The following is a 25,746-nucleotide window of genomic DNA, read 5'->3' as shown; positions in this document are numbered from 1 at the left end:
ATGCCTTCCTAAGTGGAAAGAATCTCAAGCACAAGAGATCATAACTGGTACACCAGAGGGTCTTGCTGCCATCCACTGGGACCTGGGCAGGCTTGGCAGTCCATCATGCAGTCCAGAAGAGGGAAGTGCCAGGTCCTGCCCCTGGAGTGGAACAACCTAGCTCTGCTATAGGAAGCCATCCCATAGCCTTGTTCACCCTGGTTGCCCATCTCCGGTTCCATCCTGTTATTTGTATGTTTTATCTTCAGGCTATGATATTTTCTAATCTTTTCTTCATACTAGGCTTTCCATTACCAACCTTCAAAGTGTAATTTCCAGTAAGTTCAAAACTATCAAAGCCATACAAAAGTCCTTCTATGTCTCCCTGCAGGCTTCTCTTCTCCAGTCTGAACAAGCACAGCTCCTTCCATCTGTCTTCATAGGAGAGGTGCTCCAGCAGAGAAAACTTTCTAGAATGGCATTTAGGCTTTCTAGGTGGCATTTCCAAGCAATACAATAGAAGATGCCTTGGCTTCTAAGTGACTCCAATAGCATTCAAATTTGTGGCTATTTATTTTCACCCATTTTCAAGGGCATCATGAATAATTTTGTGTAGGAGCTCTGCTACTTATGGGAGAGCTGCAAAAGTTCAGAACAGAATGTTTTTGTATGTGTATGCTGTTACAGCCTTTTTTTCTGAGTGGATCCAGTCACAAGAATGGATTAGACTTGGAAGGAAACTCCCTTTCGTCTTGAGATTTGGCCAAAGATGCCACTGAGAATTTGACCAGCCTCGCTTTTCTCAGTGGTCAAGAGTTGTAACTAGGGTAGAGATAATCTACATTTGTTGTTGGGAACTTTATTCTTTTTTGGTATGGAAACAAATTATCTGTGTTTTCCCGCTGAATCATTTCCATGATTCCTTGCAGCTTTCATGAATCAGAGCTGTGGATAATCCATAGAGAAGTTAACATCTTTATTTACTGCTTACTCTGATGCATCAGAGTTGACACCTCCTCAGAAGAGAGAACAAAACTTCCCTTTAGATTCTCTTCTCTTCATCCTGTTAAGCATCCCAAATTAGAGAATCTATCACCCACCATCTCTCTGTGGCTTCTCTAGTCTTGGCACTGCTTGCACTGCAGGGAGATGACGTTTCCCTTGGTCTCACCAGCTTTGGTCTCACCAGCTCAGATACCAGAAGCAACAGGGATTATGTGCTGAGGAATCTATTTTTGCTTGCTTAGCTTTTGGTTTTAAGTTGAATGTTTTACTTAAAAATCACTTTATACTATTGCAGGGGGTAGAGGCTGCTTCTGGAGTCTGCCTGAGGATCCCGCTTCTCACTTTCTCTGCTGACGTTGCCATATAGTTGCTAGATTCAGTCACTTTTCTTTCTTTTCTTCTGCTTCATTCTTCCTTGCTCATCTCATCTTAGATTATTCCTCACTGAGATGTTCCTTTTCACTGGACCTCAGTGAAGTATTTCCATACCCTGGCAGATGTTCCTGACACAAAAGTTGGCCCTTCTGTCTTGGCCAGTGTGGGACCAAAAAGTTTCCCTACCTGCTGGTGCCCTTGTGGTGACCTCTCATCATTCCCTGAGTGAATCCATCCCTCTGCACATTTATGCTCCTCAGGCTGATCAGAAAATATGCATCTCAAACAGCTCATCTCAGCCTAGGGCAGAAGTCATGGCGTGTCAGTCACCGCTTCCTTTGACTTTTTGGCCTTTTTGGAGGGCTGCAGCATTTCCTCCTCTCAGAATACACGAGTCCATGTGGCACCTCTCCTCTCGACCCCACTGGGTAAGTATCCTGCAGCCCTATTCTGGGATAGTCATGTTTTGGCATGTGACAGAGGGATGAATGGGACTTTCTGTTCTGCTGGAAACAAAGGATGGCTCCAGACCCCTTTGGAGACCCCCAGGAAAACAGCAATCTTCTTGTACAATCAACTAGTGACCTTGAGACAAAATTGATTTCAAGGCTGATGTTAAGTGTCACTTAAATGACCAGAATTAAGATCCTACTTCTTAATTAAGCAATGATTCTACTTAGCAGCAAGGAGCAACGCAGCATCATGCAGGCTTCATGCCTGACACGAACTATCCTTCCATTTAAAAGGTGACATATTGAGTGCAATTAATTTTATTTTCTGCTGTCATTGGGCTGAACAGATTCCTGTGCAAGCAGCACAGAAGGTGGCTTGGCAAGGCTGGCTAGCTCAGGGGAACCATAGCTCAGAAATGCTGATATCCTTGCTGAAATCCTTGGTGATATACTAGAAGACGACTGATATTTTGTCTTCATACTACCTGTAAGCCTGGAGGATTGATGTCTGCAGCTTGGGGCTAAGGTTTGGAAACCAGACACGTTCTCAAGTCATTGACAGAGCATGTGTATGAGATCCTGCTGAAGTTTGTCATCTGTCCATCAGTGTCTCCTGCTGATGCTTTAGTCATCTTTTGTGAGAAAAATACAAATCTGTGGAGAAATGAAATACAGTGGCTTAATCATATCACAGGAAAGAACATGCAGCTTTTGCTTTTGGTTTGTGAGTTGTTGGAAGGATACACTGTGAAAATGTATCTCTGCAGCCAAACTTCCATGGTTTCTACAGTTTATTTTCCATGAAAAAAGTTAAGATAAGGAAAAAAAAAATATTTTAACCCAAATGTAGTCTCGAGCACCTGATTTGTCCCTTTGACTTGGCCAGTGCTCATCCTCTTTAACATCCCCTGGTTCCTCTTAGCACAGGCTTTAGATCAGCTAGTATTCATCTACCTTGAGAGCCTCTGCTCTTTCCCATAACCTTATCAATTCCTGCCCATGTGGTCCTCAAATATGGCAATATTTGATATTCACAATAGAAAGGGCTTATAGATACAACCTACGTAGCATGAATTTCTTACATCATAGCAAAAGTCTTGTGAATAAGTGCAACCAAGAGCATGCTACTATGATGGAAGAGGCCAGTCCACAGTTAAATGAATGGCAATCAAGTTTCAGGATATCAAGTTGGGACCATCTCTGAGCAGTAACATTAGGGCCAACATGCACAATTTGAGGAATTGTGGAAACAGATTGATGACTTTCTAGGCAAAGCCACTAGAACAACAGTCATAAGGCATTGGTAAATAAAAATAATCGCTTCTGTTTCAGGATTCAATCACTGGATTTAACCTGCAGGTAGAATAATCTTGGGACTGTTCCCTAAAATTGTGCTGTTTCTGTGTGATCTTATGTTAGAGGAATCAGATAATGTAAGCGTGGTTGTAGAGTTGAGAAATAGCTGCAAGAATCATTGGAGAGGTTCAGCTTACAGCCTCTATTATAGGAATGCACACAAACATATTGACCCACCTACAAAATGAACATATCTAGGTACCCTAGCATGCATTCAGGCTTAGTCTGGAGGTGGGTGTCAGGATACTGGTGGCATTAATTGGTCTTAATAGCCCTGAACAGCCTCACCTGAGACCTCCACACACCCCCATAGCCCATTTCAGCTGTAGCACCTATTTCAGTTCAGCCTATAGGGCTGCTCTCTGGTTTGGTCCTAACCGTTGGCTCTGCTGGGCTGTGACCCATGGCTTGGACTTGGGATGTGCCTTGTCACCGTGAGCTGACAAGATTTGGGCTTTTGGTTGAACCTGACTGCTGAGTCCTGCTCTGCTCAGGTACTCTGGAACAGGTAATAGTTATCTTGTGGCGCCCTAAGGGTGGGATGGGATGTGTCCTTGTGGCAGCAGTCCTTTGTTATGGTTGAGTGTGAGTATGCATGGGAAGAACTTGTCTCCTTAGTGGAGGTTGGCCACAGTGACAACCTTGGTGTGTGTTCCAGCTCCTTCCCATCATCTCAGCTCTTCTGTCCTACTTCCTTTACCTTCTTGCCCAGTCACAGTGCTGTGGTTGTCTCTGTGTCCCCTTCTGCAGATTCTGCCCTCCTGCTCTACCTCCATTGTGTCCTCATCTGCTCTAATGCTCCACTCCAAAAGAGATGTGATGAAGAGTTAACTTGCCTATGGGAAGCAATATAATTCAGTCAATGTCACTTTAAAACTGATGATAATTAATTCTGCTAATTAGCCATAGGCACCCTACTTGCTTTTTATCTTGCTCAAAGTGGTATCCTATGAAGTGTGAGTCTGCATTATCCCTGTTGCCAGGAGTGTACTGCAGGAAGTAATGGGCCTGGAGGAGAGGGTACACCTACAAGTGTCAGGTGTGCTGGGGCTCTTCAGGGACTCGAATAACGGAGCTCAGAGACAGTGCATCAGGAATATGAAGAGGCAAAGCATTCAGGAGAGGAGAATGCAGAGGACTTGCATGAACAAATCATTTGGGAATATACTACCCTAGGGATGTGAGAGACAAATCTTCCTGCTTTTGTGAGGCCTGTTCTCATCTGATTTACAAGTGTGGTGTGTTTTTGTTCAGTGATCCTCCAGGAAGGCTTGCCTTTGGTGCTGGGGCATTAGGAATGCTGATGTTAGTTTGGGAATTGGTTTCCGAACTGTTGATGTCTTCAGGGTTACTATAGGAGAAAAGAAAATAAATAAAGAAAAAAAGCTGTGCCTTCATTGCTGACTGTTTTCTTCAAACCTTACTGCCAGCATTTGCTTTGCTCTCTCCCTTTTGCCTGAGAGGTTTGGAGTCCCGGAGCACAGCTCTGGCACTTCCCAGGGATGCTTCTGTGAATGTTTTCATTCTTGCAAGATGCTCTGGTGCTAATGATCTTTGACCTTTGTCATATTCTTTGCTCTCCCCAGGCTGATATTAATCTGTTTTTAACCATTGATGCAATTACTTCAGTGATGGATTGTAAAGAGAGCAAACGGTGGCAGCAACACCTGTCCTACATGCTGCCCACTTCTCTTCTTCTGGAAGAGATGCCCCATTGGCTTGGGATAGCTTTGAAGCACTGGGACAAAAGCCTCACTTCCTCAGATCTTTGTCAATGATCCCCATCCCTGACCTGCAGCTGCTCAAGGAGAACCTTACGTGGACCCCACCCTACAAATCCTCCAACAATTCCAGGCTGGTCCCCACCAAACTCTGCAGTATGCTCCATTGCAGAGGGCAGAAAAGCAGTAAATGAGTGTTTGCATCTGCCCTTGTGCCCACAACCATGTCCCTTTCCAGCCATCAGGATGGGTGTGAGGAGGAATAACCTTGTTTAAAGCACATGGGGTGCTGGGATTTTTCCTTCCTGTTGGAGGAGGGGATGCCTCAAAAAGCATCTCTGTGCTGCAAAGCCAGATTCCTGCTGTTCCCACGAGCCTGCACTGACCCTGCACTTTGGTGTTGGGTTTTTTTTTTTGCTTGTAATGTTCTTATCAGCTGGGACCAACTGAAGTCAAGCAGGCTGGGGATGACAGAGGGTTTGCAGTACTGCCTTCTGAGTCACCGGGAGTTTCATGACAGTGGCCATGAGGAGCAAGGAGTGCTTGCCAGCTCCTTCTCTTTGAAGGCTGGCCGTTATGTCCCAGTGTCACAGCTCAGGCTGTGTGTGTGTGTGTGACTTCCTGCCTGACTCTGGATGAAGTGGAACCTGTGGCATGCACAAGGCTGTCATCTTCAGATGCCTTAAAGTAAGGCCCTGATTAACAGCCACTGGGCTTGGGAATAACTCTGTAGTGCTAAGGTATTGCTGAAACCAGTGTGATGGGACAATGCTGATCCCAACCTTGATGGGGAGGGGACTTCTAGCGCACACACAAAAAGCCCCCTGACAGTAGTTTCCTGTCAATAGAAGTAAATAATGACTATTTCAGTTTTTCTTTTTCCTGGGAAGGTGGAGAGAAACTTACAGCTCATTTTGTGTGTGATTGGCCTTGTGAATATATATATGTATATTTACCCCTGGAAGCCTTCATCCATTCGGAATGCAGCCCACAGCAGCCTCTTCTCTGGGCATCCCCAAAGCTGTGCTCCCCTGCTGGGTCTGATTTTTAGGGTGAGTAGAGTTGAGGAGGCTGAAGTACTCTGCAAAAGTCTACGTAGCACGTTTAATGACACTAATAGGAGGGGGAGAAAGGTTTCTGTAGATAGATGAAAAAGAACGCTTTGGATCCTCACGGTGAAACAGTGAAGATGTGCAAGTTTGGTTTACCCTTTAGGATCTGCTATTGAAATGGGAGATGATTTTAACTTACATAATATCACCCTGGAGTTCTGGTGCTGCGCTGTTTGAGCTCTTGGCAGAAAAGTCCTCATTATTCCAAGTGAGCATGGAACTGTTTTTCCCATAGCATTTTGCAGATTGGTCTATAACTGATCTGAGAGTTTGTAAATGAGTGTGATGGGGGTATCATATGAGCTTCAGCTTCTGAGCTTTCCTGGGCCAGCCAGGTGTGCTACATGCAATGCACACTGATGTTACTTTTGCTGGTAATTTTCATCTGAGCTTTGAACATCACTAGGTGTTTTCCTGAGCAGTTTTGGGAAGGTCTCAAAGAACCTCCATTGGAAGCAGATAACAACTGTGAGTAAAAGTGGGCTACTGTGTTGACAAGGATGAGGTGAATAAGGATGAGGTAAATAATATATTCATTCCCTTTTACCAGCTCTTTGGCTGAATTCTGGATATTCCATTTAAAACTGACAATATCATAGAGCTCCATGGAATCAGGCAAACTTTCCTGCCCTCTGTAATTGCTGTAGCCTGTAAATAATGTGTATGTGTTAATTCTATTAATTTCAAAGGAAATGAAAGTGGATTTGAGTTTTCTTGCTTGAATGTGATTATTGTCATATTTTTTGGAAATCTGAGTATTCCAGCTAGAGAACCTGTGCAGGATGTGAATATTTTGACTTGTGGAATAGTCTTCTTGGGGTAATAAAGTTCATTTAAATAAGGATGAGTCCTAGTACTTGTTGATACAGACAGTGGATAGATCCCTCATTTCATGCAAAGCCCCCAGAGGGATCCCTAGATCCAACTGATCACCTGGTGTACATCCCTGATGGCTTTGGCGGGACAATGCCAGCAGAAGAGCAATGGCAGCTGCAGCACACAAAACTCAGTAGTAATTTCTTTGGAGTATTTCCCAGTTTCTTTTAGACTCCTTCTATTAACTTTGCTTACCAAGCTTCTGAGAAAAGTTTGGATAACTGGTTATTGCCCCTGAAGTTAATTACATGAAGATTGATGGCCTCTTCTCCAAGAGCCATCAGCACAGCCTTCATCTTCCTGGAGTACTGATGACCCTTCCAGGAAATGGGAATGAGGAAACGCAGTGGGAGATGGATTGGGTAAACAAGATGTAATTTAGAATCCTTAAAATTATGGGGAGAGCAAGACTGATGTGATTCCCTACATACCACCCGCCTTGCTGCAGCTTGCAGATAGGCAGCGTTAGCTGGCTGTTTACCAGTGGTGAAACTGGGGAAGGTGAAGTGCAAAAAGCCCCATAGCCAGCAAGGGAAACCGGGACTAGCAGAAGGCGGAGGAAAGCGCAAGTGTGTATCACCGCCCCTTAACATCTGATGGAGGCTATTTTCTTGTAGTCAGAGATTTGGTTCTCATGTCCAACAGTGAGTCAAAACTGAAGGTGTTGGAAAGAGCCTAAGGCCTTCACTTTTGATGTTGCTGGAAGAAAAACAAGCTCATGAATGCTATCAGAGAACACTGAGTGATCTCCGCCCTTGGAAATCTCCACTGTCAGAAGGCCCTTTTGTTGATCTGACCCTTTTATTGACCTGACACTTTTATTGAGATGTCTGCAGTACATGGCCACAGAGATGTGGAGGAGGCTTTGTTTGATTGCCCTGAGCTCTGCTGGTGGGAGAGCCATCCTAGAGAGCCAGTTGGATCAGGGATGGAATGTGATGCCCTGTCCCTGGAGGCATTCAAGCCCAGGCTGGACGTGGCTCTGGGCAGCCTGGTCTAGTGGTTGGCAACCCTGCACTCAGCAGAGGGGTTGAAACTCTATGATCTTTGAGGTCCTTTTCAAACCAGGCCGTTCTATGGAAAATGCACTTTGGTCCTTGTGAGGGAATCGTGCTATTGGGAAATCTTTGGCTTGCGGATAGGCAGCCCTCCTCTGTGTTGTGTGACTGTTGTCTTTGGGCCAGGCACTGAGTACTTGAAATTGATGTCTTCAAAATGGATCAAGAGAGCAGAAAGTTGGCATTAATCATTTTGCCCCCATGAGTCATTGCTTTCTGCTGCAAGGTAGTTCTGGAAGAAGTGTAAAAAAAAAAAAAAAAAACAAACAAAAAAACCAATTAGAATACATGCACAAAACTAGATTTACAAATTGATTGTCAGTTAAAAATACATTCATCCACTGAAGAATCCATTTAAATATTCTATAATAGACCCAAGGTCCTCTTCAGTTCATTAGCAGATGCCAGTTCCGTTGAAGTTGAGTTCCATTCCTGAAGCTCGTGTCACTAGCCTCCAGGTCCTTGTGGTATCCCACACAGCTTTATAGCTGGCATGGAGATGCCTCATGTGGGAGGGGATGTGCTGAGAGAGGCAATGTGGAATTTGCCTGCAGACCTGGGAGGGTGAGTCAAGTGACGTGGGTACATGGAAGAGTGCAAAGGAGGTTTTCATCCTGTTGGAGTTGAGCTGGGTTAATATTAATAATGGGAAGGGAAAGAATGACACAAAAGGAGATGCCTTGTAAATCAAGGATGGCCTCGAGAGAAAAGCCAGTCATATGTATTAGGAGTGACTCGTTTCATGTGAGGCTTCTCAATAGCCTCTCTGTGTGGAGGAGACACTGGGGCTCTGTGGAGGGCTGCACGTCCCATAGGGCTGCTGGGTCACAAGCAGTGCATGTGACTGCAGGGCGTTACCCCAGTGCAGGGCCTCACCACAGGCCATGCAGCTGGATTGGTGGAGCTGAGAGGGTGGTGACACTGGAGACATCCTGTCTTGGGAAGCCTGTCTCTGGTCCTTTAACTCTCCACAAGGAGAGTTAGAGAAGGAAATCATGTTTTTTTTTTTTTGTTTGTTTGTTTTGGAGGGCTCCATGTTTCTCTCTACTGTGAAGTGATGAGGAGAAGGCTTTTCTTGTGGATGCTTCTCATTTGACACTCATAAATGTCTGAGATTTGAGACAGAAAAGTAACATACTGTCAGTCACTGATTATGTCTGTTAATCTGCTTAGCGCATAGTGATCAAGGTCCCTTTATGCTGAGATGTCTTTTCACCTCTCAGTGCACCATGGGCCCTGAAAACACTAGTTTGCTGGCAGGTGTGAACTACGTGTACTCTGTTAGAATCGTAGAATCAGTAGGGTTGGAAAAGAAGTCTAAGATCATCTTATTCCAACTGTCAATACATGCCTGCGACGTCTCTGAACTATGTCCATCAGTGCTACATGGACCCTTTTCTTGAACACCTCCAGGGATGGTGACTCCACCATCTCCCTGTGCAGCCTGTGCCAATCCCTCACCGCTCTTTTGGAGAAGACATTTTTCCTAATAACCAACCTGAACCTCCCCTGGCTCCACTTAAGGCCATTACCTCTTGTACTGTCACTGTTACCTGGGAGAAGAGGCTGACACCCAACTCGCTACAACCTCCTGTCAGGGAGTTGACAGCCTCTGCAAAGGAAGGAGCTCATCTGGAGAACTGGGATGCTATGGGAGTCTTGCCACTGATCTGGATGTAGACCAAAGCTGGGAGAAGAACAGAGTGTCAACAGAGAGACACAAAGCAGATAATGTGAAGATCAAGTGGCAAAAGGGTGTCTTGGTGCTGCAAAAAAACAGCTATAGAAAACAAATATTTTCTTCTTACACTGAGCCAGGAGTCTTATCAAAGAAATGAAAAGGCCTGGACTTTCCAGCCTCTTTTGTCTCTTTGCTGTAAATCCCCATCTATCTTTCCTTACACTCTGATTTCCAGAGTTGGGTGAGGTTTTGCTGAAGCTGAGTAGGGAGAAATCTTTCCTCTATCTTGTGTGCTGTACTATATTTAATACATTCCTATATGAATTTGTTTTTGACAAGTGACTGATGCTGGATTCTGCTTCAGTTTGAGACATAAGTGTGCTCAACTGAAACTCTTCAGCTAGGTGCCTGTTTTCCATCCCGTATAGTTGCATCCTCCAACACACTTTCCAGTCATGTCCAGGCAGTTCTCACCATGTGGTAGATAAGAGCTTTCACACCATGACTCCCTGGGATGTTTGCTATTCAGATATGTCCCGCAGATGTTCTAGGCCAGGTTGGATGGAGCCCTGGGCAGCCTGATCTAGTGGCTGGTAACCAGCGCACAGCAAGGAGGTTGAAGCTTGATGATCTTTAATACCTCTTCTAACCTAAGCCATTCTGTGATAATTGTCATTGACATCGCTTAGCTTTCAGTATCTAAGTTAAGATCCTAACCTTGCTCCTTAATTAAGGGTAGCTCAGCAGCAGTGAACTGTCCTGTAGGCAATCCCCAGACTCAAGAAGGCCCACAGACAAACAATTATCTGTGCTTGAAATAAAGTTATATGCGCCTTTTCCTGCCTGCAAACCACCCATCCTCCAGTTTTTGGCATCCTGCACCATCCATGCTGCAAGATGCAGAACACCTCTGTGGTGGAGGTCCTCTGGGCTGAGAAGAGCTCCTGGCTCTTCCTATTTCAGGAATAGAAAGCTAGTGTAGGATAATAATTTGAATGAAAACCTAGGAGTCTAATTCACCCTCCTAGACTATGATGGAGCAGTGGTATTGTGCCAAGGGTAAGGTGGGTCCTTCCTGTTTATTTTTTTGTGGCCAAAGGGCACTGTGATCACGCCAGTTACTTAAAAGTTTATCTCTGCGTCCTGCTAATTAACAGCCTCTGAGAGGCACCCAGAACCCATCTCTGGGGCCTGGAGTGCTGCAAAAGCACTGAAAGGTTAATTGAAGGCAATGGGAAAACAAGAATTCAAACTTTACCCTTCTTGGTCTGCTCTTGTTATGCTAACAGCATGGTGCGGGCAGACTTAATGATTCCTCATTACCCTGCTACCTAATTAACCTTCTGCTCTAAAACACAGAGAGCCCAAACCGGGATCTCTCTGCCCAGAACCCTTTCTGTCAGCAGCCCCAAGGGTTAAGGAAGATATTGCCAAGCTCAAATCTGCTTGGTCAGTGTCTCTTCAGCTTTTGTTACAGTAATTAAGTGGTTTTTCATGATTCTTACTGTGTTCTCCAGTAATGCTGCTGAACATCTTGTTTTGCATCAGCTCTCTTGTAGGAGCAGCTGGGAGCTTTGGGGCAAAATAAGGGAATGAGCCGAAGCACCTCAGTGGGCCACAGCCATGTGATGGGAAGGAAAAATGCAGAAGCCAGAGCTCAAGTGAAATAATGTCACCCCAAGCCCTCCTTGAAAGTGCAGTGGTCTGTAAGGGTTATCTCAGCTTTGTTGGCAGGGCATGAGCATCTTGCTTTGATGTGTCAGTGAACTGGAGAGAAGAAAAGACTTTTTGGAATTCATTAGTTCATTCTCCAGAACATTTATCCGGAGTGTAACTTCTTTCAGAGCTACTGGTTTGCTCATATCCTGCCTTGTCTGTACAGAGAGATATGAGATATGAGGTCGTTGGCACAGATGGACTTGGACTGCTGTAAGTTCTGATGTCTATATAGTGCGTTGATATGTGGTGTACTGGGAGAGTGTCCACACGTGGGGTATGAGCAGTGGTGAAGCCGTGTTACAACTCTGTTTGCCTTTCTTCTCTTCTTGCCTTCTTAGAAACTGCTTTTCTCTGGTGTCCTGCCGTGGCATGGATGCCTCTCATGTCATAATTGCCATCTCAATAATAATTGAGATTGGAAGAGATCTCTGGAGACAATCTGGTCCAGCCTCATGCTCAGCCAGGGTCTCCTGGGTGGCTGCCCACAACCCAATCATAGCTGTAAGTATTTGGCCTTTCTGCTCATGCCTTTCTCTCCCTAACTCATGAATGTGATACCGTAGCATCAGGCTCCTTAGATCCCAAACCAAGATCAGGCATATCCAAAGAAGTTGACAGGGATTAAAAGAAAAAAGAAAAAAGCATCACTTTGTACCAAAGCCAGAACAGGTGGTGTTCAGAATTTCCGAAGAGAATAACCAGTCCAAGCTGGTGTACATAAGACCTGCTAGCACCTGTGGCAGCTGGCGCTAGGATTAAGTGGGCCCTTAGATTCCTACTGTGGGTGAGGCACTCAGGAGTCTTCACCTGCTATCAGCTGCTGCTCCAAAGTGACAGCTGTTTAGTTCAAGCATGTGTTCCCTGCATGGGCATGGTGAGAAGCTGAAAGTGGTTGCTGCTATTGCTCATGTCATTCAGAGTGTCTGCACCAACTTGATATTTATGCTGAGGAGCCATGAAGGAACTGGCAGAGGACCCTTGTGGGGATGTCCTTGGCAAAGTGATGAGGCTGGGAGGGAGGGAGGGATGAAAGTAAAGCCTTCTGAATGTAACACTGAGCTGAAGGACAGCAGGTCTGGAAAGTGCACAGAGCATGGTTGGGCCCCTCAGGGATCAACTGCTGTGCCAGGAACACCAGGCACCAAGTCAAAGGACAGAATGTGGGATGACTCCTGCTCTCCCTTTCCCATGAAGTGGGAAAAACTCCTTCTTGGTGGGAACCTGAGCGATGGATGAACAAGGAGGCCTTCCCTCCCCTTTAGGATGTGGGTTGCTGCTGGAGCTATTTGGAGGTTGTCGCTGCTTGTTTTGGCCCCAACTTGAGTGCTTTGGCCACCACCTTGTTCAGGTGGCTATTTTTGGTCTTGCCAAGAATGGACTTCCTGAAGGGTAAAATGATGTAGAAGAGAAAATAAACTGTGTTTTCTGAGCTGTAAATAAGGGAGTGTTTCTTGGCCTTTCCCAGGGTCAGTGGTGACCAGGAATACAAGCAGGAGGTGGAGAGAGAGTCTTTGTGTCCCATGTCACTGGGTAGCACTGGTGACAGAGAAGGTCCCTTTTGGCAGACCTGTCTGATCCATGAGTGAAACATCACAGCCTCGTGGTGTGGAGGGGTAAGGGATGGACAGCCTGCCTCTGTGGGATTTAAGAAGAAAAATGAGGCCAGGCTTCTTTTTGACAACCAGCCTCCTTCCTTGGCTCTTGGCCTCTTACTCACAATTGACACATGTAGCATCTCAAACAGGGATAATGGGGAGGAAATGGCTGCTAATTGCACAGTTAATCACAGATGCTAATGCTAATCTGCATCCTTGTTCAGATCCCTGCCAACTTTCTGACTGGAGAGAGCTGGGTGGCAGAGATGCAGTGAACCCATGGTGGTTACAGACCTGTGTGCAGGTGGGAAGGAAGATCCCATGGGGACTTGCTTCTGTAGACAGCAGGATATGGGAAAACTTACTGAAAGCCAGGAAGAAATGGGTATACCTTGGGGAAAAATCACTCTGGAGTGAGAGGCAAAATAGATTTTCCCAATTAAGAGGATTAGAAAGCAAAAATTAAGTCAAACCAGTTGTTCTGTTGGCAGCTTAAACCTTGCATTGGTCTCTTGGGTTGTAGTGTGATTTGTTCACGGTGGATCTAGGAGCAGGGGACAAGGTCTGATTCCTGGTCAGGGCTGGGTATGCTCCTTGCTGGCTGCTGCCACCTCCTGGGGGCTGACTTTGTGGCCATGTGGAGCTTTGGGGCTGCTGCCACTGCGATCATCCCAGGGAAAAGGAGAGGCTTCTACCCAAGAAGAGGGAAGGAGCTTTTCCCCATGGAAACACATCTTCACAGCCTGTTTCCTTAATAAGCACAATGGTGAGATAATAGCATCCATCCCTGGATGAAGGGCTGTCTGGGGAAGGGTTAGGGATATTGCATAGCTGCCTTGCAATATCTGGTGTCGGGGCTGTGTGGTCTGAAAGTAGAGTTTGCAAATAACAGGAGCGCTGTTGTGGGTCAGAAGCAGGTCCTCATGGAACAGCCCCGGCCCTGATGTTCGGCTCCTGCTGGTGACAAAGTGTCCCTTGGCCAAGCATGTGGAAGTGTTATTCCTGGGCATTCTGGCTGGCTTCTCCAAGGCTCCTCCCAGCATTACCAGAGTGGGGAATTCGGACCACAGAGCTACAAACCTGAACAGCATGTTGGGGAAATGTTCGTGAGGGGCTCTGACCTGCACTGCAGCTGATTGCTGTGACCTTGATGCTGTTGGGCACTGGGCACACAGTTCGGTGTGTGCTACCAAAGCCACCAGGAGTAAACTCACTCTTGCAGCCTCAGCTGCCCACTCCCAGCCTCAGGGCGAGGGGCTGGTGTCGGCCAGAAGATGGTGCTGGTAGGAAAGTGATTAAAGATGTCGCTCCGTTTCTGCCAATGGAGTTTGGAATACTTTCCCCCCCCCCGCCTCCTCCTTCCTATACGAGATGCTGTAAAAATAACTCAACATGTTTAATGGTCCCGAATCTACCACCAGAGTTATTTATTACATCCAGCAGGTTACTGAGCGCTAAACTGCAGTAACTCGATACCTGCGAGGCAAAGGCTGCTTCTGGGCAGAGGATTCTCTAGGTCACTAATGGAAGCATAACCCTGATTGATAATGGTTTTAAGCTTATTTATTTTTCCCCAGGATCCTTCTCACAGCAGCCTCCTGTACGGCTTGACCAGACTGCCCCTCAGTGGGATAACTCTGGGGATTCCCCGAGAAGTAGCAAATAGTAAGTCGGGCCCCCCTTCTGGGGAAGGTGTTTTATTTTTGGATAGTTGAGATCCCTCTTCTGAAGGCAGTGGAAATGCATAACTGCCTCTTTCTATTGTAGCTATCGGCATGCCTATGCAGCGCTGCTTTCCTGGGGCCTTGTCACTTCTGCAGTAGATAATGGAGCTACACCAGCATCTCTGGTCCTTCTGGATGCTGCTGCTCGCTGTGGCTACGCTCTGATTCTCCTGCCTGCAGGGATCCCAGTTCCTAGTGCAGTGCATAACCTGCTCATATGCCAAGGTAGGAAGTAGTAAAGTCATTGACTATCTCAATACAAACTCTTCACATCTATGTACTTGCCTGACACTGCTGGGAGGCAGAAGTGGTGGCAGGTCCTTCCAGCCTTGAGCAACAGGGCAGGGACTGAGCCTATGACACTGCTCACACTGTGATGAGCTCACATTGAGATGCACTCACCAAAGCTGCTTGAGGTGAAAGCAGCACCCTTTCCTGTACTTCCCTACCAGATGCTAGCTCCCACCTGACCACTGCTGTATGTGGAACCCATCACTCGCTGCCATAGTGGTGGCAAGATTCAAAAAGCTGTAACAGTGAGCAGAGCTCTGCTTTAGTCAGAATGCGGTTGCTTTATCACATCCTAAGCCTGCTAGTGGCTTTCGTATGAATATCTAGCGGCTTCTACCCAGAGCAGAGCTTGCTGCATGCTGAGAGCTGATGCACAGGAGCTGATTCTATGCTCAGTCTTTTAAGTGAGCCTTCCAAACTGGGATAATTTAAACGGGAGATTTCCAGCTGCTTGATGGAGCATGTTGTTGAGTTCTCCTACAAGGATCATGCTGAAGAGCTAACTGGGAGTGATCTGACTAGGGGCTCATTTCCTCTGGGGCACCTTGGAAAGGCCACTGTAGGGCCCCATGCTTGCTCTCTAACTGCAAAATTGAGCCTTGATGCCTATTCCTGGAGCACCCAAGAGGCTTGCAGGTGACAAGGCAACCCTAAGCACAGTGAGCGCTGCCCTCCAGAGCCAGAAGTTGTTGCTCCAGTTCCAGCAAGAGTGAGGGGACCAGTACAGTCTGTGTGCTCTTGGTGACTGAAAGCAACTTTCCAGTACTAGCTGTCCCTTGGCATCCCTACCATCATGTGTTGCTACTGGGGGTCATGCAGCAGGACCAGAGCTGAATCCTGCCTTTGTGTCCTGGGCTTTTTATTGAAGGAAAACCTCCTCTGATAAGCTGCAGACCTCTGGCTGTGAGGGGGCATGGAGAGCATTTTGAGCTGTCTCTGAGCTCTCCAAGCATCACTTCTGGAGATGATGACACCAATTGGCTTGGTTCCTATGCTGGGACCAAGCCAGTGCAGGGCAGTTTAGGAATGTGTCCCTATTCCAAGGGATGCTGAGACTGGCTGCTTTTCTATGTTCTCCTCTTCCAAATCTAGCAGCCTCCAAAGCAATCCTGCCACCATAATCCAGGCAGTCTGTAGGGAAGCCCTGTTATCCCTTTATATCCACACTGGGTTTGAGGACTTAATCCTGGACCCAGCCTGACCCCAGGATGTTATTTGAGAGCAGTTGGCAACACCTTCTCCTCTACTTGCCCAGCTCACATCTGCCTGGCTTCTACAGTCCTCTGGCTTCTCCAAGGCAGTATGGCAATCAGGGCTGTACAGCATCATTAGTTGTGCCAATCCTATAGAGTTTTTGTGTTTGAGGAAACAAATCAAACCCTGTACGTTTTTGTGCTTGGATTACTAGCATCTATTATTCCTGAAGGTTGGTACTTGCTCTGGATGGTATTGCATCTTCCTTGGGTGCCTTTCCTCTGTAGAACAGTAGGGAACGATGTACAGGAAGAGGGTGAGATGGGCTATGGAGCCTCCAAAGCCAGTAAATGCTGGTGTTGGTTCTTCATGCAGTTTGGTCTTCATCCTTGAAGACCATCCATGTGCAGATATGTTTGAGCTCTGCCCCAGGATGAGTTGGAGAAGCTCCAGCATGACTTGAATGATGGCCATGGAACTAGACTGTTCAAAGAGTCAAAAAGGGATCTGCACCCACAAAGCTGCAGGGAAAGGGAATGTGGTAGCTGAAGGGGATGTGACTGTCCTGGAAGGGTGTTATGGTGAGGGGACGGGTCTGGAACTTATTCTGAACTTATCAGAGGATTAAATCGCTATCCTCTAGGGGAAGTGTGTGGTTATGATCCCAAGGCCCCTGGACCACATCAGATGAGTAGGTGGGAGTCAGTCCCAGGTGCTGAGCAGTGTCGAAGGGAGAGGGGCTTGTCCTTGCATATTGGGATTGGGGCTCCTACAGGACTACTGTCCCTTCTGGAGTGGGGGATGCTCGGTTTGGACATCCTTTCTACTGCAAACTATCTCCACTGGGATCTCTGGGCCTATTATAGCCTGATTAAATATTAAAACAATTCATTTTGTACTTAAACTGTTTCGAAGGCTCCTGCTGACGATGACTTTGAAGTCTGTGGCAAAAGGGTTTGCTCTCATTTTTTCCTCCCCCCCTTCACCTCCATCCCTACCTTTCCCCAGGCAGGAAGGGGAGGGTAGTTCTCTTCTACCATTAGCCCTCATCCAAACCACATGACTCTGTATCAGAGGGAGAAGTTGCGTGAAAGGCACCCAGTCACTGGGGTATCCATGACAGGTGGGGTGACTTACTGAGGTGAGCTCAGGGATTGCCCATCTCTGCACTGCCTGGAGTCTATCTGCGGCCACTTCTCCCTGTCCCATGCTGCAGCAGCTGGGAGAGGACAACTCCAAGGGGACTAGGACTTGTTCCAAGCCTCCTGGGGGCAAGGTCCAGGGTGGGACCTCAACACCGGAGAGATATTTGAACACCTGGTGGGCTCAGGGCTAAAATTTCAGGTTGTACCTTACTTGTTTTTTCACCATCCAGTCCCAGGAGACCTGTACCTTCTCTGTCAGCTACAGATGAAGGAAAAGGTGCCAAATATTTTGTCTCTGCTGAAGCAGCCTTCCTTCCTTCTCCTGCCTTCCCTCCCCCTCCTTCAGCCCCATCTTTTACATCTGTTGTATGTGAAATCCAGCAAACTCTCAGCAGAGCTCATTACTCACAGCCCACTGCTCTGAAGAGGGCTGAAAGGTCCTGCACGTAATGATTTGGAGGTGATTTGTATTTAAGATGCTTGGTTTTCAGATGCTGGGGCAGGAGGGGGAAAATTAAATAATTGAAAGCTGGTGGGGAAGGGATGCAGATATTCCTGGATAGAGGGAGAGGACAACAGCTTCTCCTTATCCAGAAGTGTTTGAGTTAATAGATATCAGTTACACAGATGCTGGGTTAAAACCTAGGAGCGGAGGAAAGTCATAGAATCATTTGTGTTGGAAGGGACCCTTAATGGCCATCCCTCCAACACCCTTTCAATGAGCAGGAGCACCTACAGCTCAGTCATGTGCTCAGAGCCTGGTCCAGCCTGACCTTGAATGTCTCCAGGGATGGGGCATCCACTGCCTCTCTGGGCAAAATCTCCCTTGTGCCCATGTAGGGTGAGAGCATGCCTCGGGTGTGGGCATGCTTGGTGGCCCTGAGCCATGCAAGAACATGGCTTGCTGATGCAAAATGTGCAGTATGAGCCTCACGGGGCAGTTCTCATGGTCTCATAGCAAACGGAGAACCCATGGGTGCAACTCATTTTTGGATGGAGAAACTGAAGCACAAAGGGTGGGAATTAATTACTTAGGAAAAGAGCCAGTCATCTGAATGCCACTTGCCTGAAAGTTCAGCAGACTTGGTTATGGGTCTGGGCTTGGTCTAAAACAGCTGTATTCCACAGAAACGGAAAGAAATAGGCTGTATTTTGGTCTATTTCCTTCTCTTTTGAGCAAATTAACAAAAAAACTATGTCTAATTGCTCATGATGGGTGCCAGCAGGACTTGTTGGCTTCTGGAAGCCAACGGACAAGTTCAGGGTCCCTTCTGCCCTTGAACTTGAGGCTTCGCTTCCAAAGCCTGCCTTTGACCCCGCTTGTGCCTGGGAGGTTCCTCACCCTGGCAGACCCACAGGTACGGATTTCCTTCCCGATGCCATACAAGCTGCCAGCAATCCTCTGGTCCCTGGAGGCATGCAGATTGCCCATTAGGGCTGGGGAGGCCACTTTTATTCAAATCCTCCAGCCTCAGATCTGAGAATCAAGTCGGATTAAGCTGCCTGATCCGAAGCTAACGAGTCGGGGAATGAAAGTCAGAAATCAATAGCTTGGGAAGATCTAATGCTTTTACACGTGCTGTTCGTGTATTTACTGGCTCTCTACAAGGAGTGGGTAAGTCTGAGGAGTGTCCCCTTAATTCTGGTGTTTAAACCCATGCATGTTCTCCCTCTGATGTGGTTTTATCTCCCAAGGCATGGATGCTGGAAGCTGTTTTTTGCCTGCGTCTTCTTTGAGCATCAGTATCTCTGGAAAATACAATGCTGGAGCTGTGAGCCTAGCCCTGATATAAGTAAGTCTAAGAAAATTAGTTTTTTTTAATCTTCCTGAATACCTCAAAAAGCCTTTTTTGCCAATTTCTGGGGCGAAGACAAACAGCACTTTTGTTCTCCCTCCCCCCAGTGCTCCCAGGCTGTGCAGCTGGTGCCCCGCTCTGCCCGCAGCGGGAGGCTCTGTCCATCCGTCCCTCCGTCGCTGCGTCCAGCAATCGGAGCGGGCGCTGGCAGATGGCTGGGGAAGAGCAGGGCTTTCTCTTTGGAGGCTGCGATTAAAAGCGCTCCAGTGATGCTCGTGTGGGCTGCGGGGTTGTCGCTCCCAGCAGTTGGTCAGGCTCCGCTGGGGAGTTAAAAGGGGAGATGTTAGTGTAGTGATGGAAGATGCTGTTGGAGTCCAGATCAGATCCCAGACTCAGCAGCTCACTCACAGTGCTCCTTGTGAGCCCTGGTGTCCAGCAGATATAGCCTAAGCCCTGTCTCAGGGTGATGCTGAAAAAGGTAAATCACTTCTATTTCAGCAAAAGAAAAAGAAAATTGTGTATTTAGAAGCAACCATTCTGATGTTTTTCTAGCTTCCAGCGATGGAGCATTTAGGGTGTCCCATATCAGCAGGTTAACTTGTTGCCCTAAACATCTTAGAAAATGTGTTTTGTTGCACATAAAGAATAAACAGAATAAAGACAAGGGATATCCAAAACATGGCACTGGTAGAAATATTTTCCTGGAAAACAAAAATCAATGGTAAATAGTATATTGCAGAGCTGCGCATGAACAGCTGGAATGAGCCCTAAATATTTATTATTAATACCAAAGCTGTTTATTTTTTGACATATTAAATAGGTCATAAATCTCATCTAATAAAACCTCTGTGTAAAGTGCTGGCTCTGCTGGGCTGGGAAAAGATTTTGCTTTTGAGGTCTGAACAGAGTGGAAATGCAAGAGTCCTTATGTTACTCAGAAAATAAAAATGAAAAGCCTTTGGTGATATTTGCAGGGGTTGGTAAGAGTCTCTTTCCCCTGTGACCCAGAGGTGTGCTCAGAGTAGGGGATATGGGTTCAAGTCTTGTCTCATCCATGGATTCCCTGTGTCAGAATGGATAAACCACTTAACCTAGACTGGGCTTCATTCTAGAAATGGGACTACACCAACCTACCCTCTGGGGTGGTAAAAGTGATGGGGAGGCACACAGTGACAGCGAGTGCTCTTCTCGCCCTTTGGAGACATCATTAAGCAAATATCTACAAAACTGCCCCAGCTTCAGAAGCAGAAAGCTCAAAGTTAGCTGGATGCTTAAGTGCATTAGGACGTAGCTGCTGCCAAGTCCAATTTTTGGGGGTGGAAGAAGTGTTGCACAAAGCCCCCTGCATTTTAAAATCCCAATCCAGTGGCATTAACCCCACATCAGTCTGTCTAGGTCTTCCAGGAGCTCAGGAAAGCCGAGTATACTCACTGAATTTCTTTCCAAATGCAGTAAAGCCTCTATTCCTTGCTTCTCAGCAATGGCACCGAGATGGAGAGCTGACTCCCCTTTAGCCACCCAGTGGTATTGGGCAACCCATATCCACCCTTCCTGCCTCAGCTTCCCCACCTTCCAAATGACAAATTTCCTTTGGCTCCATGAGTTTAATATAATTTCATTAGCAATCCATGGCCTTAGAATCAAAGAATCTTTAAGACTGGAAAAGATCTCTAAGATCATCAAGTCCCACCATCAACCCATCCCCACTAACCATGTCCCTCAGTGCCATATCTCCCTGAACACCTTCAGGGACAGTGACTCCACCACCTACCTGGGCAGCCTGTGCCACTGCATTACTGCTCTATCTAAGAACAAATTTTTCCTAATATCCAATCTAAGCCTCCCCTGGCATAACTGAAGGCCATTCCCTCTCATCCTATTACTAGTTACCTGGGAGGATTATATATAAAAGAGAGCAGAGTTGGGAAGTGTATGGGACATGAATGAGATACAGGGGTATGAGCAAGTCTTGTAGGATTGTGATAGGCATTTGTGTTTAGTTTGCTGCCTTCAGACAGATAGTGGTGTTTCTGAAAGACAGCTATTTCCGATAGATCTGATACATTTTTGTTCTTCAGACCTGTGAGCAGCATCAGTTGAGCACATCTAGCCCTGCTGCATCCTTGTGAATGCCCAAGCTCATCATCTCTGGTCCCACCATCCTCCCACGGAGGGTCTCCAGCCCTCTGCAAATTCTCTTTGCTATTTCTTGTTTTGTTTTCTGCCCAACCTGGACCTCAATACTTGAGCCAGCCCTTGACTATCTGAGTGAAGCATCCCCATTTGCTGGGCTCATTATCATACCCTGATAGAGACTCTGGGTTTTCAGCCAACCCGATTTGTACTCAAAGTCAGACTATGCATGTGTTAGCACACTCACTGGCCTGGCTTGGCTTTGTGTATGCTAGAGAATTCCAAGATGGGTCCCAAGTAGGATTTGGGGTGGCTCTAGCCATCTTGATTTTCACAGAATCATTAAGGTTGGAGAGACCTCCAAGATCACATAATCCAACCATCAGCCCATTACCACCATGCCCACTAACCCTGTCCCTCATTGACACATCTCCACATTTCTTAAGCCTCTTCCAGTGCCTCACCACTCTTTCTGAGAAGAATTTTTTCCTAGACTAGAAATTTTTCAAGACTAGAAATCCCATTATTCCCATCGACTACTGCAGTGAAACTTACACGCTCCCCCAAAAAATCACTGAACCCCGTCCAGAGGAGCATGTGGGTTGTTGTAAAGCAAAAAAAGCGTTTCTGACACCCAAATCCCTCCTCTGGCTTCTTGACAATCTATGTGTAAATTCACCCTGTGCTGGTTAACTCCTGCGCTAGGGCCGAGCTCTTTTCAATGCACCACATAAATGCTGCTCACCATGTATTTACATTGAACGTGTTGCCCCACTGTACATTAACATTTAAAACAAAATCACCAGCCCCATCACGATCATCACTCTGAGGGAAGGCAGCACAGCATAGACATCGTGTAAGTAATTTGTTCAACATTGGTGATAATAAGCTACGCGGAGCAATAGGAACATAAACACAGGGCTTTGTGTGAGCGTGTGTGTTTATTTTTTTCTCCCTTTTTCTTCTTTCTCTTTCTTTTTTTTTTAAGGAACCTCTGAGGGGAAAAAAAAAAAAGCCATGAATGATTCATAGATGCAAGGGGGGAAAAAGACGAAGAGAGAGAGGGAGAGAAAGAGAGATTAAGAGAGAGAAGCTTCAAAGTGACTGGAGCGGATTTGAAGTCCTGAGCGTTCCTGTGCTGGGCAGGCCAGCAATTCACCAGAGAGACCCCGTCAAGCTCCCCCCATCCTTCGCCCCGGCCTCATCCCTGCTGCCTCCTCCTCCTCCTCCTCACCGCCAACGCAGCCTCCCAGTCGCAGGTTCAAAGTTCAGCAGCATCTAATGACGGGAAGGCCTCCCAAACCCTCTGTGAGTGGCATCTGTTTATAGGCACGGCCCTTCCCTGGTGGTTTAGCCTGGCTCAAAATAAAATAAAATAAAAGAGGAGGAGGAAGAGCGGAATGAGACACAGGGCTCTTAAAAAAAAAAAAGTATGAAAAAATCTACTGGTGATGAAGTGCCTTTGATTCTGAATATTAAAAAAGCCCGTTAGATTTAAATGTAGTGAGAATATTAACGCTACTGCCTTGATTTGTATTCACTGGCTACCATGGGTACACTTTGGGAGTGTGAAAGAAAAATATGGCTCATGCCTGGGTGGGATGCTGGCCTTCCCAGCAAGAAGCAGCCAGGGGGACAGAGGGACGGGTTATCCCCTCTCCATCCATGCTCCTGGCCATCGGAGGGATGGCGACATCCAAAGGCACAACTGGTGGGATCAGCACCTGCATGGTTAAAACTCATTGTTCTTTTGCAGAAAAATTCAGGCATTTCAAAACTTGGTTTTGCTGTGCCCAGAATAAAGGAGTATCCTCTTCCAGGCAATCCAAGTCTCAAAATTATTTTTTCCCCTGTTTTATTTAATATCATTAAATTTTTGCTCCTTCAATTTAATGATGTGATTGAATTAAATGCATGAACTATCATAGCAGACCTGCAGAGGAAGTGAGTGAAGTCTAGGGCAAATCCTGTAAGACCTGTTATTGTTTATATGTCACAAAATAAATGACACAACAATGAATGGCTAATACTTTAATTAGCATTACATGCTGACTTTATTTTATTAATCAAAGGCAGTAACAGTCAGTGGTCTAATGAAACAGCTTGATGTTTTAATACTTCCAAAAGAGAAAAAGAGATAAGGACTCTGCACTAATTAGAGTAGCAGCTGATTTTAGGAAAAAAAAAAATCTGAAATTGTTGCCTGGCTAAAACAAGGATATCAAACACGGCAAATACTCCAATTTATAAAAGGAAAAAAATGAAAAATAAAACCAGAAGCTTTTAAGATGTTGAGAATAGAAGAAATGATAGGCAGCTGTACTGTCATATCGTATGTCCCAACCTGTCATTAGTACTACCAAGTGTTGCGACATGAGGTGTTCCAACAGAAATAGAAAGAAATCATATTGAACAAATAACGCTGTTCCAAGTATTAGACCACAATTAATATTTAATATCATAGTGCAGTTTCTGAAATTTCTGAATTACTCTTAGGATTTCAAATACTCTAAATCCAATGGAAATCAAAATCAAACAATTTGGCAAAAGTATTTTCATTTTGACTTGGGCTTTTTTAGAAGGAAAACTTCAGTGCTGAGGTTTTCTAAGGGCCCACATCTTAGCAGGGAGCTGGACAGATGCTGGAACCTCTAATGAATACGTGCACAGAAATGGGTTAATGTCTGTTTTAATGGCTGACTCCCTGGCCATGTGTGTCCTCCACACAGATGGCCCATTGCTTAGATTGTCGCTGGCAACTGGAAAGGCAATATGGATGTACATTGGACTGCCACACTGTGGGTGTTCCTTGCAAACAGCCAGCTGTCAAGTCTCAAAAAATTGAAGAGAACCCAGGTTGGAGTTGGAGCAAAGCAGCTGATCTCACCATAACAACAGCAAACACTGACTTGGACAAGTCCAGGTTTCCACCTACAGTTCTTTAATCAGTCTCAGCATACAGGTGGATTGCAAAGTAAGGAATAATACATCACCAGCATGAGGTCTGGGTACTCCAAGACACATTGACCATGATGTCCTGGTCAGACCACTATCTCAGGCTTCACTTGTTCAATTCTTGACATGTTGGATCTGGACAACCACTTTTTCTTTGCCTGGTTTTGAGCTTCACCCAAATTGCCTGCTGGACTTGCTGTGGACACGTCACTCAATGCAACATCTACACTTTCCTTGAACACCTCTAGAGTTGGTGACTCCACCACCTCCCCGTGCAACCTCCTGATCATCTGCAGAAGTTACTGACCGTTGTGTGTAGATCTCTACAGTAACTGTATAGCAGGCAGGGTGTAGCAAATTTGCAGAGCAGATGGTCTGAGACGTTCCTGGTCCTCAAACAGAGAAGTCTGAGGAGAGGGACCAAGCATAACTCTGATGCAAATTTGTTAGTCAGTGCCTTGAAAATCCCACCTCTGTGTGACAAACGCATAAGAACTGGCATAAAATGGACTGTATCACCTCCCAACTCCTCACTCTCACTGTTTGAGCTGAAGTTGCATTCTTTCAGCAAAAGCTCATGAAGTGGTTGAACTCAGTGACGCTGGACCAGCTTGTACTAGCAGAGCCTGTGTCCATACGTTGCCACTGTGGAGTGCAATGTGATTTCCCCCAGAGGAAAATTTCTGTTGCAATGCACAGGCATATAAGGAAGCACAATTAACTTCTCTGGAGGAGCCTAAAGCCTGTTTTCCTTGAGTGTTGTGTAATTAAAACCTCAGTCTTGTTAATACATTAGTGAGATGTTTGCATATAATTCATCAAATGTTTATGAAAATGCGTAACAAATAATCCTGACAAACAAGTTGCTTAATTGAGATAAGGGATGGGAAGCCTTGTGAATTTTTAATAAAAAGGGGGAAAGAAAGCATGCTACGTTAATCAGATGAAGTTATCTCATTCAATATTTCCAAGTGACTTCTCCAGTGCACATTTTATTTAATATATTACACAAAAGGAATAACTTGATCCCCCAGTGAGATCTGTGTAGAAAATCCTCTCTTGCAACAAACACAGCATTGGCTTAAGGCATTCCCGAGCTATTGATCAAAATCTTATTTTTTGTTCTTGACAGATAAGAGCATTGAAATTTGCCTGGGATTTGCACTTTCCCTAGCTGGAAGAGGAATGACTAATGCCTGGCCAGTGCCTGAGTGTCTTTCTCTAAGTAGGTAGTTAACTGTCATACAGAATCAGCAGTGGCATCAGTATACATACCATGGTAGCTGATTAAGCTTTAGGAAGAAGAGGGGTTCCATTCAGATTAAAAGATTCTCACCCAGCTGATTCAGTGAGAACAGAGGTATCCCACCATGACCAGCTCCTCCACGGCCAATACCCTTCCCACCTTACTTTTTTTCTTTTAGTCTGTTCAGTTAATTAAGATGACGAAGTTCAATAAGGCATGTTTGTTTTCGGCCTTTGGTTGATAATTCCTTGAAAAAGGGCTTCTGAGTCCCAGAGCCTCCTTGTCTTGCCTAAGGATGTCAGGCTCTTTTTTTTCTTACTAGTTTGCTGTGTC

At 46.0% G+C, this 25,746-nt stretch overlaps 1 long non-coding RNA gene across 2 annotated transcripts; it reads left to right on the top strand.

Moving 5' to 3' along the window:
- Positions 658-25,250, top strand: LOC110403469. 2 transcript variants are annotated; one of them, XR_002441682.1, is made up of 5 exons: positions 658-3,675; positions 14,507-14,594; positions 14,697-14,878; positions 18,979-19,076; positions 22,201-25,250. It is a non-coding gene; the product is annotated as an uncharacterized LOC110403469 (long non-coding RNA). The 2 variants fall into 2 exon arrangements; XR_002441681.1 differs by lacking the exon at positions 22,201-25,250 and adding an exon at positions 19,187-22,142.

Source organism: Numida meleagris, chromosome 8 (assembly GCF_002078875.1).
Source record: "Numida meleagris isolate 19003 breed g44 Domestic line chromosome 8, NumMel1.0, whole genome shotgun sequence".
Lineage (NCBI taxonomy): Eukaryota > Metazoa > Chordata > Aves > Galliformes > Numididae > Numida > Numida meleagris.
This window is presented reverse-complemented; position numbering and strand designations above follow the sequence as displayed.